Source organism: Panthera onca, chromosome A3 (assembly GCF_046562875.1).
Source record: "Panthera onca isolate mPanOnc1 chromosome A3, mPanOnc1 haplotype 2, whole genome shotgun sequence".
In the NCBI taxonomy this organism is placed as follows: domain Eukaryota; kingdom Metazoa; phylum Chordata; class Mammalia; order Carnivora; family Felidae; genus Panthera; species Panthera onca.
In genome coordinates this window covers 98673545-98690364 of record NC_138341.1, presented here as the reverse complement: position 1 = coordinate 98690364, position 16820 = coordinate 98673545, and the positions used below count along the sequence as shown (strand labels likewise).

General features: G+C 40.2%; 1 protein-coding gene across 3 annotated transcripts in view; it reads right to left on the bottom strand.

Annotated features, from left to right (window-relative positions):
* KIF16B (kinesin family member 16B) overlaps positions 1 to 16820 on the bottom strand; it is a 289905-nt gene that overhangs the window by 36845 nt on the left and 236240 nt on the right. The gene's annotated exons all lie outside the window — the stretch shown is intronic.

The following is a 16820-nucleotide window of genomic DNA, read 5'->3' as shown; positions in this document are numbered from 1 at the left end:
GGTGGCTATCCTTATACACAGCTGAAGAGAGGAAGGAATGGGGGCAGAAATTCCAGTATGAATCATGATAGAAATGCACACTAGTGGGTCCATGTGCTTTTGGTGGGGCTGGGGCACAGAGCAAATTAAAGTAGAAAGGCAAGGCTGTGAGACAAAGTATAAAAGAAAAATACTGCCTCCATTAAAATAATTATATTTACATCAGAAACAGCTCTCCAACTCTCTTCCTTCTGATAGAATGGAAATGACCTTCATTTCTCCTTTTTAGAGAATCTTAACACTGGTGTTTAAGCCTTGCTATCAATAAGCTCTTAGGCTAAATGAGATGAAATTGCCAGTTTTGTAAGTTAAAAATGGTTGAATATCAGCAATTTCATCTGGTTAAACCCTGCGTAAAACTGACATTTTTAAGCGACCACTAGGGCAAAGATACATTTCCATCTGCTTTACCTGCCAAGGGTAAGTATTCTCATTTGATGGACTGTCAGTGGGCTATATCAAACCGATATTCTTTCAAAGGCTATTTCTCTTACTCAAAAATAATACTAAACTAGAAGTATCTAATGTTAAAAAGTATATGACAGTGAAACAGCCGAGGAGTTGGGAATGGGGGCCAGGTGATGTAGGAAGCCATTTGGGAACCAATAGCTGTTGACCCAGAACATAGAGCCACACTCGGCCATCTGAATCAGCCCATCCTCCATAAGGAAAAGAGTCCATCACAGTCTTTACCTGCACTAGGGGAAGGAGACAGGAATTACTGCTTCGTTCTTAAAACATTAATATTATGCATGGAGGAGGGCACTTGGGACGAGCACTGGGTGTTGTATGGAAACCAATTTGACAATAAATTATATTTAAAAAAAAAACAGTAACATTATAAAAATCCTTAGAAGAAGAGCTCTAGAACAGAGAAGAAACCTGAACTTTTTCTCTCTTCAAGAACAAAGTGACTGCCTCGTTTCTGTTAAAACAGACAGCAGAAGCAATCCTCCATAGGTTTCATGTCTGGATTGTGAATTACTTAAATTTTTTAAAAAGGATAATTTACCAAGATCAACAAAGCCACTGGTCAGTTTAAATAAAGTGCCTGGAGATCCAAAACAGACGAACAAATGGGCAAAACAAACAAACAAAAAACAAACACACATAAACACACCAAACAAAAAAGAGAAACTCTTCCATTTTGCCGAAAGTGTTGCTGTCTGAAAAGTAACATTTCCAACAAGAACACAAGAAAGGGTTAGAAAGGGGGCGGTTCCAAACTGTCCCTGATTTCTCCACTCATGTCTGACGTACATCAACATCTTCTGTTTGCTTGCTTGGTTTCCTCATGTTAAACAGAAATTTGTAAATAAGATAAATTATATTTGCTGGACGTTTTTATCTCTTTTCAAGTTCTTTATATTCACAAATTTTCATTTTTATCGACTTATTTTTTAATCTAGCAGATGGTCTAGATTTGATTTCCATGAGAGACACTGTCAGGAACAGTGAATGGCAATCTGTAGGCGGGGGACAATGTCCTCTTTGATTGCCTTTGTAACCTGTGATAAAGGAAATATAGTGTCCTACATTTCTAAAAATCATAGTTCCTTAAGTTCTATATTCCTTACAGTAACTAAATTCGAGAGTGACTCAGATAAATGTGATTCATATACAAATTATCAACATACTGAGATTCAGTAATGAGGGAAAAAATGACTTTCCTTACACTTTCATTTCATCTTCATAAAGAACAAGGGCCATGATTTCCCCCTTATAACTCTCATGGAGAGGGTGTCTCGTGTTGGAAAGTATGATTCTACCAGAAAATAACCTTTCTACAAACGATAAGATGTGAGGGAACAGTTCTGGTTGAAGGTAAAAAAAAAAAAAAAAAAAAAAAAAAAATACTGCCTCCATTAAAATAATTATATTTATTTTGGCGGAGCTTTATTTGTTCCCCTTCAAAAGCACGAAAAACAAGAGAAGAGATGAAAAGGAAACACTGTGTCTCCAAACTAGGAAAGTGGCAGGGCTCTGCCCTGCAGCCTGGGCAGCACCCAGGGAAAGCTTGTGGGGAGTGGGGAGACGGGGAGCTGCCGGGGCCGCCCTCACCTCGCCCCCAGACTGCTGGCATCATGAGCTGCCCACCAAGGCAGGCATGCAAACTCTCGGGCAGCCCACTACACTGTGATTAAAGGGCTAAATCTGGGGACGAGGAAAAGGCAGGGGACAGCCGCCGCGAGAGGAAGGCGGGTAAGGGCTGTGGGGGTGGGGAAGGACCTGGGGAAGCTCACACTACTAAGGAGAGGAAAGGTCTGAGGCCAAGCGTGTACCCCACAGCGATCTCACAGCCCTCACGAACACCAGAAAGGAAGACAGTATGTGTCACAAAGACAAAACCGGTGGAAAGAGATTCAGAAAAATCCCAGGCAGAAGGTCAGGCACGTAGTAGGTTGCTGCCTTCATCATCGCCAGTATCTGTCCTCCCCTCGCCCCGGGATACGCTGCTGTTCCCCCAGCCATTAGTCTGCTGCACTGAAAGATGAGATGCCATTAGGAGGAACCCAGATTGGTACGATGACTAAATGAGTAGGGGTGAGAAGGAGGATGAGGGACATGTAAGCAAAGGCAGATAAAGAACCACCACCACATGAAGAACGGGCCAGAGACAGCCAGAGGGGTTCAGACACAGAGTCACTCATGGGCCACCTGGGGGGCTCAGTCAGCTGGGCGCCCATCTGACTCTTGACTTTGGCTCGGGACATGACCGCACGGTTGTGAGATCGAGCCCCATGTCGGGCTCCATGCTGACAGTGCGGAGCCTGCTTGGGATTCTCTCTCTCCCTCTCTCTTTGCCCTCCCCCCCACCCCACTTGCAAATGCTGTCTTTCTCTCTCTTAAAAGAAAGAAACTTTAAAAAAAAAAAAAGGAAAGAAGTTACTCATGGTCTTGCAGGAACCAAAAAAATCATCTCAAAAGAAGAGCTGAAGAAGTACACAGGTTGAAGGAAGAGACCGCGAGGGGAGAGGGGTGGAAAAGCGAGCCAGCTCTGAGAGAAATGGCTGACTCAAGGACTGGGACAGGGAAGATGTAAGCTAAGCCTGAAGCATCTCATAGTGCCCAAAAGGAAGTGCCCAGAAACTTCAAAGCACAAAGATGGAGTGTTACAAAGGAGCACAAGCATTAACTGAAAGAGTTCCTAAAGGCCAAAGATGAAATAATCTGAAAACAAAATTTAAAAAAACAAAACAAAAAAACTAGTATTGGCTTATAGCCAAAATATGACCGGACAAGCAAACAACTGAATAAAGACAGACACGGGAAAGGAAAGACAAGCCCTCCACGCACAAGATTTCCAAATAACCTGTGGCTATCTCACCCTGAAGGACGTGGAACATACCTCTCCATGACTAAAATGTGTGCTGTGCACAGGGACTTCCTTCCAAAGAGTAAGTGTAGAAAAGGGGGAAGCCATGTAACATTCCGGGGGAGAAACTGGGAGAAACCTCAGCCAGGTGATATACATCAGTATCAACAGTGATAAGCCCCACGGACAGTGTTTGTCTCTTTCATCTGACATGATCATAATGGCACTTTTACCTCTGTAGTTCTCTCCTCCCCAAACCCACATCTCTAATCACAAGAAAAGCATCACACAAATCCCAACAGGGAACATTCTGTAAAATACCTGACCAGCATTCCTCAATACTGTCAAGGTCATCAAAATTAGGTAAGTATAAAAAAGTGTCACAATAAAATGTAAGACAGATTCCTGGATGGGATCCTGGAACAGAAATGGGATATTAAGTAAAAACTAAGAAAATCTCAAAAATGTAAACAGTAATAATGGATCAATATTAGTTCACTACTTGTGGCACATGTACTATAGTAGTGTAAGTTGTTAATAACAGGGGAGGTATAAATCTAAAACTATTCAAATAGGACTTCTGGCTTGTGATCTGACACGTTGAGAAGCTTGGAAGCCATCACCCTTGCCCTCAAAACAAGAAAAAAGCTGAAAAGACTAAAAATCAACAGCTCTTCGTAGATCCATCAGAGAGCTGAGGTCATGGGGCAAACTAATGTCCCCAAACTAGAGAGACAAGCAGGAAGAGACTGAGAACCATATCCTATTGGGTGCGGAAGCCTGTAGCTGGATCCAGGAGAGGCAGCAACAATTTAAACTGTAATTGGTGAGGGGCACTGGCTGGCTCAGTGGGTTAAGCCTCCAACTCTCGATTTGGGCTCTGGTCATGATCTCACGGTTCGTGAGATCAAGCCCCACACAGGCCTCTGAGCTGATAGTGCAGAGCCTGCTTGAGATTCTCTCTCTCCCTTTCTCTCTGCCCTCCCCCGTTTGTTCATTCCCTCTCTCTCTCTCTCTCTCTCTCTCTCTCTCTTTCAATAAATAAACTTTAAAAAATAAATAAACTGTAACTGGTGAATTACTGGAGGCTCAGTACAGACTAGTATTTGAGTTAAAAACCCTGGGTACATGTGGGGTCTGCACACTTCTGTTAGTTTTATCCCCAGGAGTCTAGCCGGGTTCTCATCCTGAGATGGGAGAAAAATCTGCTACTTTCCAGCAGGAGAGAAAAAAGTAATCATTCTGAAATACACCCAAAGCTCTCTGTTGTCCTTAACATGGCCTGCCCTCAAGGGAAACTTGTACCAGAATCTAAGCACTTTGTGATAACCAAACCTGGGGAAAGTAAAATGCCCCACAGCAGGCTCACTAAAAGAGGACACCTGATCAAAGGCCAATGCAGGCTTTTCTCCTTCCCTCTGGCCACACCTCACCACCACATCAAGAGGCCTCCTGATTACAGTGGAAAGAGCTACAAGCCCCAGGCTCTACTGAAGAAGTCTTTAGCCAAACCCAAAGACCAGGAAGACCAAAACAAGGGCACCTGGGAAAACGGTAGCCTCTGATACCACAGCTACAGCAAACAGCAAGCACAGCCTGGATTCTAGCCAATGAACATAAAACCTCACACCGAAGGCCTATCTACCTCAATTCCTTTCATCCAATACACCATGTCCAGCTTTCAGCAAAAACTGACAAGCCAAAAAAAAAAAAAAAGTTGATTGAAAAATCAGTACCACCACACCCTCACTATCTACCTCTCCCTACCCACAACCTACTAAAAAAAAGAGAAAAAGAAAAAAAAAAAGTGGGCCAGAAGCACTCCACAAAGAATGGGGAAAAAGCAAAAAACGCTTATTAGAATGAAAGCCCCAGTAGAAGAAACAAACGTAGAATGAACACAATGAAAACACAGATTAGCATGTAGTATAGAGAGTAAGGGACAATGCAAAATGAAATGTGCTAAGGGAAAAGTCAACATGACCCAAAGAGTTTATGCCTAACCAAAGTGTCTTTCAAGTGCACAGGCCACAGAGAGACATTCTCAAGCACACAAGAACTCTGGTAAAACACATCAAGCTGCATCTTTTCAAAAACGTACTGGATGATCAAAAAATAACCAAGAGATAGCACAATATAAAGATCTCAGGAATGAAGAAATTATGGTAAAGTAAATGTCCCCTCTATTTAAAATCACAATATTTAGGGGCGCCTGGGTGGCTCAGTCAGTTGGGCATCCAACTTCAGCTCAGGTCATGATCTCACGGTTTGTGAGTTCAAGCCCTGTTTCGGGCTCTGTGCTGACAGCTTCAGATTCTGTGTCTCCCTCTTTCTCTGCCCCCACCCCACTCACTGCTCTGTCTGTCGCTCAAAAGTGAATAAATGTTAAAAATTTTTTAAAATCACAATATTTAATAATATATAATTATGTAAGTCTATGTACAATGTTTAATAATATATAATTATATGAATTTAGGTATAAAAGAATGTGAATGCTATATATCTTGACAGTGTAAAAAGATAATACAAAATGACTTAAAATTTGGGAGATGGGAGTAAACATAAGTGTACTGATCTTAACTTTGTTAGAAGAGTCAGTTGATCACTCATAAAAGGGAAACACAACTGGTCATTTGTAAACTAGAAACACATTTGAAAACTGGCAGCTAAATTCTAATGTTTGTTTATAATCTTTTTTCTTAAAGTCCTATATATTTTAGAGAACTTAAAACTTCTTGTGGAGCAACATTTAATTTGAAGTTCAGTAATTTCTTCAATTTCATTTTCTTTCACTTCTGACAAATTCAAGTAAAATTAAACTTACTGTTTGCAATTAAAGATACAATATTTAGAATGACCCTAATGTTATAAAAATATTTCATTCTTTTTCTCATTTTAGTTTTTTATCAATCTATATATCCATCCTTTTATCTGTGCCTATTAATTTAAGTACATATGATAATGTTCATTAAATAGTAACATTAATTATATTTAGAGAATGATTTGGGGCAATCTGTTGTTTTCTCTCTGTATTATGTGAAATTTTTATAAATGAGCATGCATCATTTTTATAGAAACAATAAAAAGTGATTATTCTCTTTACAGATTTAATGGAACAGTTAAATTAGCGCCATATGTCTTTTTCTTTTAATAACCTGGGATTTGGGGCAATCAGATTTTGAAGTCTCGGTTCAGCACAGAGCTGCTGGTATATTCTCGAGCGATGTAAAAAAACCTAGTTTTATCACCTATTAAAATGAAGGAGTTGACCTAAGATGTTTTAAGTTTCTGTTCAGCTCTGAAATTCTGTAACTCAAGTACTGATGATGAAAATCTCTGTATGCTGAGTAAGAAGGAGTAGCATTTGGATACCATGGAGATACTTGGCTACATTGCCCCTGAGGAATGTCCTGACTTCCTGCAAAATCCTCACAGCATTCTTATTTGAAGAAAGGCAAAGGTATGTAGAAGGGAAATAGGGCCGGATTTATAATCATGAAGCACGGTACTTTTCAAGAGGTTGTAGAATAGAAAAAGGACAGATACAAATGGGAATGCAGTATTCATGAGAAATCCCTTAAAATGGTATCTTTTCCTGCTACAACCATTATCTTTGCAGCAGGAGTGGGAAATGATGCAAAGATATTTGAGCTCTTATGGGAAAATTGTACGTTTAAGTTAAAAATGATGACGGAGATCAAATAAATTAGATATTTGTGGAAGACATGGTAGGCCTGGAGAACACTGGAAGAAAACTTAACAGCCCTTATGGCCTACTTCGTATAATTATGAAATGTGATTATGCAGACTAAAACACAGGAAACAAACAAATGAGGCTAAAACAGCACATTTCTTTGGCCTGAGAGAAACATAATGACAAGCTTGCTCTGCAATTCAGTAAATAAAACATATTCTAAAGACAAAAAGATTGAAATAAAAGCCATTAGAAAAATGAAATCAGTAATTTTGAGGCCTACTGACTTCCAATGAAATTTGTCTTTCCCTTCTTCAGTGACTGTAGAGTCTAAAACCCCGAGTTGTTAATTTCATTTTGAATGTTTGAACCACAAGCCTCTAATTTGCAGGCTGAACAACAGATCTGTATGAAGAACTATCAACAGCATCAGATAAGACAATTAATAATTGCTTATAACCAGCAGCCATTTTATGGAATTGCCTGTGAATTTCAGTTTTGGGAAAATGAAAGCATGGAGAATCCATTCATCCATGAAGTTGGTGAGCTATGTATGTATGTGCATATGTATCAGTGATAGTGTCCGCATTCTCTGTTGCTTTGTAATATTTCTTAATGATCTTAATGATCTCAGAGTTGGTTTTTCCCTTTCTGACTCCCGGTGAACTCACACAGCTCAATTATCTTCAAAGAGCCATCATGCCCAAATGCTGACTCCAATGTTTATTAGATTATAATAAGATAGGTCGGCCAGTCTGCTGCCATCACGAAGATAAATTAAATGCAATGGAAACGTTTGATTTTATTATAAGCCTTTCTCTCTTGGCCAAGTTCACTTTTTGGGTGAGCCAGACCCTATATTAAGCCCAGGTGGTCTCGGAGGCAACCGCATAGATTTTGATAAATGGGATCATTATTTCTTTGAATATAAATAATGGCAGCCCTTATACAGAAATTTAAATGAGTGATAAAAAGCCTTGTTTATCTTTTATGATTTCATAACAATTAAGCTGCTAAAACTGGATTATAAATCACTGAAAGAAAACTGAAAACAACTAATAAAGTGTGGAATCTTTACTAATGAAAGAAAAACATTTGACTTCTGTTACCACCTAATAAAAGTGTACTTTATTTTCATTCCTCATTTACAAAGCTCTTTCTTTTTTTTTCCCCCTTACTCCCATAACACTTGGCTACCTAACTAGTACCTGATTTTTAAAGATTAAGGGGGGAAATTCTACCTGGCACTCTAATTGGTCAAATCAACTATAACCTGACTTTTGTAAGTAGACATACCTACATGATGACTGACAGCATTTGAAACATCCACACCCTGCAGGTTTGTGGCTGTGAATTTTAGCCACTCCAGCTTTTGAGAAATGCAAATAATGAAAACTCATCAAAGGGCTGCTATAATTCTCACAGCTGACTAAGTGGGAGCATTTCTGGCTACTCAAAATTAATAGCAATTTCCAAGGTCTTATAAGAACAGCTGTCACTGAGAAATATACTCACAAACACAAAAGGAACTCTCCTCCAAGTTTCACTAGAGGCATGAAAGAGCATCTCTTCAGAACAATCTGGGTGGATTATTAAAGGAGCAATGACAACAGACCTCTCATAATAAGCACACCACACAATATTGATGAATACCTGCTATCTTGCCCACAGCCAGGCACATACTAGACTCTCCTCAAATATCTGCTGAATGAATGCACAAGGCAGGACTCTTTGCTGGTGGTCCACATGGTATAGCCAGCAATTACAATGAGGACATATCACAGAGCTGCTGCCCTGTTGTCACTGAAGTGCTAAAACTTGGAGTCATCCTATGTACAAAACCATCGCTGGGAACATAGTTAAGACTGCATGGACTTGGTCATATTCTGTATAAAGATGATAACTTTTTAAAATGCAATCACACAAAGCCTCCCAAAGCCAGTATCAATCTTATTCAGGCAGGGGCCAATGAAGGTAGATTTGAGGACATTCATATATGCTGCAACAATTTTGAAAGTGAGAAATGTTTCAGATACGTGAGAGTTTAATGTTGCATATTTAAGAATAATTATACAGTTGGACTAACTCAGATGCTTGCATTTTCCATCTCTTATTATGATGTTACTTGTCTCTTTCAGGGACTGAGACATGGCAAGAACTTGTCTTTGTCACAATATTCAACTAACAGATTTTTGCAGAGAAGAGATGTTCTTCTCTTTGGTCTCATCTGGGGCACTCTGAAAATTCCCCTTTCGTGAATGACCAAGGTCATGGAGAGGAAGATTCAAAACACAGAAAGAGGACTAGGAATGAAGAGACATGAACTTTGCCTATACCCCAAGTCTTGATGTGACTTTCAACAAAACTGAGCATTTAAGTGTCCTTCCTTCCTTCCTTCTTTCCTTCCTTCCTTCCTTCCTTCCTTCCTTCATTCCTTCCAAGAGACAGACAACATGAGCGGCGAAGGGGCCAAGTGGGAGGAGAGAGAGAGAGAGAGAGAGATAGAGAGACCTAAGCAGGCTCCATGCTCAGCACAGAGCCCCCAAAGCAGGGCTCGATCGCACAACCCTGGGGTCATGACCTGAGCAGAAATCAAGAGTCTGATGCTCAACTGACTGAGCCACCCAGGCACCCCATGAGTCCTCATGAGTCCCCATGAGGTTTGGGAGTGCCCAAACCTTTAAGACTCCTTGGTGTACTTACATTTCATAGTGTGCAAATGGGTCCAACCCGTTGCTATAAAAGTCTCCTTGCCGGTTGCAGAGGAAAGCCTGATACTCTATGCTTCACAACTACCCACTCTCAGGCCCCACATCAGATTTACTGAATCATAATTTCCTAGTTTGGCAAAAAGCTTCCCAGAAAATTCTGAAGTCTTTTGCCCCCAGCTCCCCATACACTTGAAAGAAGTAATTAAAATACTGTTTTATGTCTTGGGTGGAGGGAACAGTGTGTTGCAAACCATACAGTGAGGTACCTTGGTCTCTCTCATAACATACTAGGTCAGGAAGCTGGCAGGAGGCGTTCTATTTTTGCCTACATAGCTGTTTGCTATTTAAAAATCCAAGGGGGCTGAGCTCTTGGTACAGGTGAATTTATCTAAGGCTTACTGAATGCTCCCTATGGCTATGGTTGGTAGCATTATAATTTGGGTGGTGAGTAGATTTGCAATTTTTATATTAAATTTGGAAAGCTGGTTATAAAACTGTTGAGAATGCATTTCAGTGATGGATGGCAAAAAGCTGTCCAAATCAAATCCAAGGCCAAGAGCCAGTTTCTTTTCTTCCCTGTCCACCCCCACCCCCTTTTATTTTTGGTACTGCTTTGGGGAAATTACTTGGAAAATACAGAAGGTGAGAAATGGTTCTATCAGCACAAACTGGAAGTCCATATACGAATTAAACCACCTCCTTTTTTTCCCCTCCCACTGTTATTTACTGGGCACCCAGAGACCGTTAGACTTGAGACAGAAGATTTGCTCCATACAGCAATCTTTCATGTTCTATTCAAAAGCTCTGAAAACATTTTCCCCACCCCCTCAGCTCTGTAGGGAGAAGGGAGCCCCCTTGGGGATGCGGTTGATGGAGGCTGAGGTCCTGTTTGACACTTGGGGACTCGAATGACTCACTGTGATAACTCAGTTATGAGGTAGACATTCACACGTCATGTTCCATGCCACGTATGCTGTCACCACACACGGGCATTAAAAGTTCCCGTAGCATTGATTTTGATGGTACCTTTCAATACAGAACATAGCCCATTTTCATGGTTCATCCTTTTGCCTCCAGGAAGACCAACACAAACCTGCTTCTGAATGACTCTTGGCCAAGATTATAAAAGGACCCTTGATGATGGATTCCAATGCCTAACTTCTCTCACTGTGAGATGGTTCTCCTGAGAAGTATGGTGCCCACTAGGTTCTAGCACTTGTTAAATATATTAAAATTAAAGACCTCTAAAATCAGAGTGTGGCATCTCCGAACCTCCTAGAATGAGCAGCTCTCACTGACCCTCTCATCTTCCAGCCCCATGTCCTCCTACTTTATAAAATACATACAGAGCCCCCTAGACCACTCATCCAGAATGTTGATGGGGCACAGGCACCATGTTGTCACTCTTCATTCTGATGGTTGAGAGGGAACATGGTCTTAAAATAGTCTTTCTTCCCAGCTTCATGATAAACTGTGCTTTGATCAGATCATTGTCCACTCTCAATGACGTGGATCCATAGGTAAACTTCATGGACACGAGATCTTAACGGTAACTCTACCTCCTCCGTGGCAAAAAGAGAACATTTGTGTTTGAGCATATAACTTGACTGATGTTTAAAGGGATTATACTACTGACTTTAATGGAGTACAAAATTTTTCATACAGATAAAGAGCACTGCAGAAATGATTTGCATGATAAAATTTCAAAGACATGCTCTCTAGCAGATGCTGCATATTACTTCATAGTCGCTTTCAATAAAATATTTTATCTGAGGCTTTCACAGTCTTTTACAAACTAGCTGTGGCATTATCATTTTACAGATGTGGAATCTGAAAACACAGGGTTTAATTTGATTAAGATTCCATACAAGGTCAATGAAGGGGAGCAGAGAAAGAAAGCTAGAAGGAGCTATTATCCTGCACAATACATGTCAGTATATCAAGAGGACAATTAATTCAAGACAAAAGGGAAACCTATTTAGAATCCAGAAGAAGCTAAGATGAAGGGAAATGAATAAACAAAAATAAAACAACAATTTTAAAAACCTTGAACAATGCAGCACCTCGAGTGAGGGCTCAGCCCCTCACACAGTGAATCTGAAAATGGAAGGAACGTAATGTTCACATATGATCCAACACCACCTGCAGCCAATCCGTTCTTCTTTAGTGTTCCACAGAACAAAGAACTTTGTTTTCTTTTTCTGAAATTTGTCACGATACAAAAACAATGGACTCAATTTTTCTTTAGTGTCTACTTTGTCCCTGCCCTCAGTCCCCATGCCTGAGTTTCATGGGACCCAGTGGCTTTGTCCTTTCAATTCACAGGTTTGTTTTGCTTGTAATCCCCCTAAAGTCCTTCTATTTTCTTCACAGACACACATTATAGCTAATAATCAATGACCTCTTCCTGTTTTAATCGGGTCACCACCCAGTGTATATAAAGTATCCCTGAGGGGTCTCCAGTTGACATCCCTCTCCTTATGGAGACATTATAGTACACAGTAAATAATTAGGCAAATACATGGGAGTAAACAGGGAAATTAGAAGACGTAGCTGAATGACGGTTAAGGAATTCTTAAAACCTTGCCACTACTTGGGGGTAAGGCTCGGGGCTCTCAGTCAACCCAAGTTTTGTGTGTTCTTTTCCTAATCTTGGTTCTTCATAAATTAAGTCTTTAAAAACAGTTGAGCAATTACCCAATTTCTTCACAAGGGAAGTATGCATGTGTGAATCGGAAGTCATGCAGCTACCTTTAAGAATGTCCACAAAGAAGCAGTCACAGCAGCAAAAATCTGGAAACTACCCCTATGTCCATGAAGAGGAATCTGCGAATCTGATAAGGTGGTATGCCCACTTTGTCAGTAGACACCAGTGCTCCTGGCAAAATGATCAATCACTTGATAAGCTGATAAACTGTTTGTATAGACTAGGGAAGTGATAGCTATCTGGTGTGAAGTCATAGATTCAGGCTTCTCTGAGTGAAGTTTCTTTTATAGCTCAGCAGGTCTCTTGTAGGTACTCTGCTGGAAGCAGTGATATTTGTCTTATACCTTCCTCAGGTCAATCAACGCTAGGTATGGCCTATGCAAGTCCTGTGAGTACGAATGTTTAGCTGGACCCAAGAACTCCTGAGGGCATTGCAAATGATTACTTCTGAGGGCCAGATTAAGAGAAACTTTCATACTCTATGTATACATCTTTGAATGACTTCAATCTTTTACCATACACATGTAACTTATTATCTGAAAAAAAAATACTGAAAGAAAAAAGAAAATAGCCATAAAAAGAACTGTTATATCAAACTCCTGTAGAGGTATATCCCCCAGGAAAAACAGGGCTAAAATGCCAGAAGAAAATGTGAATGAACAGGATATAATTCAAAGTTCCAAAAGATTATAAGCTACAACCCAAACTAAAGTTTCAAGGTGAACAAAGATTCTCCATCTTGGCAAGTAATTACAAAGCCTATGTATTTTTGAATTCAAGGGTTTTGGGTTTTTTTTTTTAATTTTTTTTTTTTAATGTTTATTTATTATTGAGAGACAGAGAGACACAGAGCGTGAGCAGGGGAGGGTTAGACAGAGGGGAGAGACACAGAATCCGAAGCAGGCTCCAGGCTCTGAGCTGTCAGCACAGAGCCAGATGCGGGGCTCGAACTCACAAACTGCGAGATCATGACCTGAGCCGAAGTCGATTGCCCAACCGACTGAGCCACCCAGGCGCCCCTCAAGGGTATTTTTTCAATATATTTTTCAGCTTGATTAAAAATTTGAAACCTTGTAAAACTTGGTAAATTTAGTATGTATCATTACAAAAAAAAAAAAAAAATCAACCATCTTGTTACCCTTGTAACTAAAAGACCAAGAGGAGTTTCATACTTCTATCAAAATAATGACCCCAATTTGGTGAAGGAGTGAGGTAAATAAAATATGTTCCCACTTGGCTATGAAACAGTTATCTGTGAAAGGAAATTTTCAGCATCCTTCTATGTGAACCTTTGGGCCTTCCTGAAGAAGTTACGTCTTTAACAAGTCAAATGATTTCTAGGATGCCGACAGGCCAAGTAGACCATTTGGAGATAGATGATTACTTCAGTAAGATTAACGTTATATACAGAGACGTCAATAATATGCACAATGATAAGAGCAATCATAACTGTTGAATACCTAATGAACATTATTGATCTCAAGTCTCCACAAACACTTAGCACATAAGAGTATGTGAAGGTAGGCTGCGCAAAAGAAAAATCAACTTTATGGAAGAAAATACAGCTGATATTCAACTTGACATTTAAGCTTCATCTTGAAAATGTTAACTGGGCAATGTCGTTCTCCTCTCACTGAAATAAGATTTATCTAGAGCTACAATGACATGCTGCTGCCTTTTTACAGATAATGTTTTCCCCCCATTTCTATTTTTATACTATTGTTTGTTTAGAGATAGTAAATGGAGCCCAATTGCCTGGGCTTCCCGACTGGCTTCTGCCCACCAGGTGTGTGACAGGAGGCAAGTCTCTGGCTCCGACCACAGGGTCCTGAATGGCAAAAGCATAACACAAGACCCAGGACATGGGAAACAGTCAGTGGTGAGGAAACCAGTCAGAGTGTGGCTACTGTAAAGCTCAATGGCACCCCCTCAGGCTTTGTAATTACAACCTCCCTTTCTACAGGTGGTGTTTATTTTAGGATCTCACCACATGGTTTCAAATCACTACTCATATTACCTCCTCTCTTTCAAACACATGCATACATGTGTCTGTAAGTTCTTTACATTTTTTGCCCTCAGAAGAAGGCAAAGTCACCAAGTTGGACTCAAAACAAGGAAAAGCAATTTCCAATCTTGGTTATCAGTTAGATCGTGAGCCTGCCTTCAGGAAAAGGGTTTGTATGGGAAGTCATACACGGATAGAATGGAAATTCCAGCTTAGTTTCCACATCCAGACCTTCTTTAATATCATTCGGTGGTTTCCCACAATACTTGTGATCAAGTGATACATGATACAGTCCCTCCTTCCTGTCCCTACCTCCCTGTCCTCATCTCTACCACACTTGCCACTTTTCACAGGACTTTTTATTCTTGGAACATGTTTGGCCAACAGGCGCGGTCCCACCCCAGGGCCTTTGCATTTGCTGTTCCCTTTACTTCAGATGTGTCTACCCCAGATTTTCATGCCTGGCTCCTTTTCAACATTAAGATTTCCCCAGGCCTGCCTAGCTCTCATGCCACACGATCACACTACCTTGTTTTATTCTCTCCATGGCACTTAACATTATCTAAAACTATCTTATTTGTTGGTTTGTTTACTGTTCATTCTCTCTGCTTCCTGAGAGGAGGGGATGTGGCTGTCTTGCCGACAATGGTATTCAGCGTGGGGTGGTTCAATACAGACTTGTGACTGACTGGATGAAGGAGACCAGCCCGATTTTCCTCATTCAAAGCTCACTTAACTTTTTTCAGCAGGTACGTACACTCTTTCTGCCCTTGAAAAGGATTATCACATATGTGATAATCTGTGTTCGTTAATGTTGCCGGCTACCAGGCAATCTCTTCCACTTACATACTTACATCATGTTTAACCTCAGGGGTGTTTTCTTCCATTATGTTTTTAAAGACTGCTTCTGTTTGCTTTGAAATTTTCTTTAAAAACACTGATCAGGACTCGGCATCTGAGTGCCCAACCCTGAAACAACCTTTATACTAAAATGCCCAACATCTTCTGCCCATTACATTTTATGGATATTTTTCCTAGAAGGCATGCAGCTCACTTAAGATGGTAACTGTCACATAGTGTGCGTGTACGTTAAGTGTTAGTTATTATATTTTCCTTGTTTATTGTCAGTGTGTCCCCATATGAATTCAGGATATGTAAGAGAAGACATTTTTGTTCTTGTCCGCCACTCTATTACTAGAATGTTTTAAATCTGCCTACATACAATGGCGCTGAACTAATGGCACTGAAAGAACAGATATGAAATAAATCCTGCAATGCATGATACACACGTATTATAATTGATAGGATACACATACATTTGTAGCATTGGGGAAAACCTGCACATTATTAAAGCACTGGTGGAGTAACTTATAATTAAGCAGGTAACGAGCTGTAAAGCTCAATTTAAAAACAAGTCACTCTATACGGTAATATGTACATGATACTTCCAATTTTTATTGTCAGTATTAACTTGGGACATGAAGAGTAAATTGCAGAAACAAACTCAATAACTTGACTTTGATGCAGTTACTTCTGGAACTGAAGCCTCTTGAGGAACACTGAACTAAAATCCAAATTCGCCACTTCTTCAGCTTTTAGTTCACTGCTACCTAAGAGCTTAACAAGAGAATTTCGGATTCCTCAATTTTACCAGTACTCAAGGAAGCTTTATTTATAAAAAGGAATTTCTCTTTATATTTATATCAGATAGGAAAGAGTAAGAGCCATGGAAAGGTTAAGGAAGCATTAGTTATTTGATGTGAGGGAAAAATGTCTGACTAAATTGTTTTCTAGGCTGTCATAAGAAACTATAAAAATAGTGTCGAAAAGCAATACTTAGTGAAAGCAGGTATTAGACAGTGACTACTGACTGATTTGCAGTCAGTTCAAACCAAAATTCCCAAAGAGTTGTGCAGATACAAGGCTTCCTTTAGTTCAAGTAAAAACACTCACTCACTCACTCGCTCACTTGGAAGTATACATTAACTTTAAGAATACTTTTCTTTGTTAAGAAGGATTTTAGGGGCGCCTGGGTGGCTCAGTCAGTTAAGCGACCCACTTCAGCTCAGGTCACGATCTCACGGCCCGTGAGTTCGAGCCCCGCATCAGGCTCTGTGCTGACAGCTAAGAGCCTGGAGCCTGCTTTGGATTCTGTGTCCCACTTTCTCTGCCCCTCCCCTGCTCATGCTCTGTCTCTCTCTGTCTCAAAAATAAATAAAAATACTAAAAAAAAAAAAGGATTTTAAAAACTAGTCTTTGCCCAAAGAGGAAAAGATTAATAATGTATCAATACACTCTGGATATCTGATCAGATGTATGAAATACCCCCTTGCTTCTAGAGAATTCCA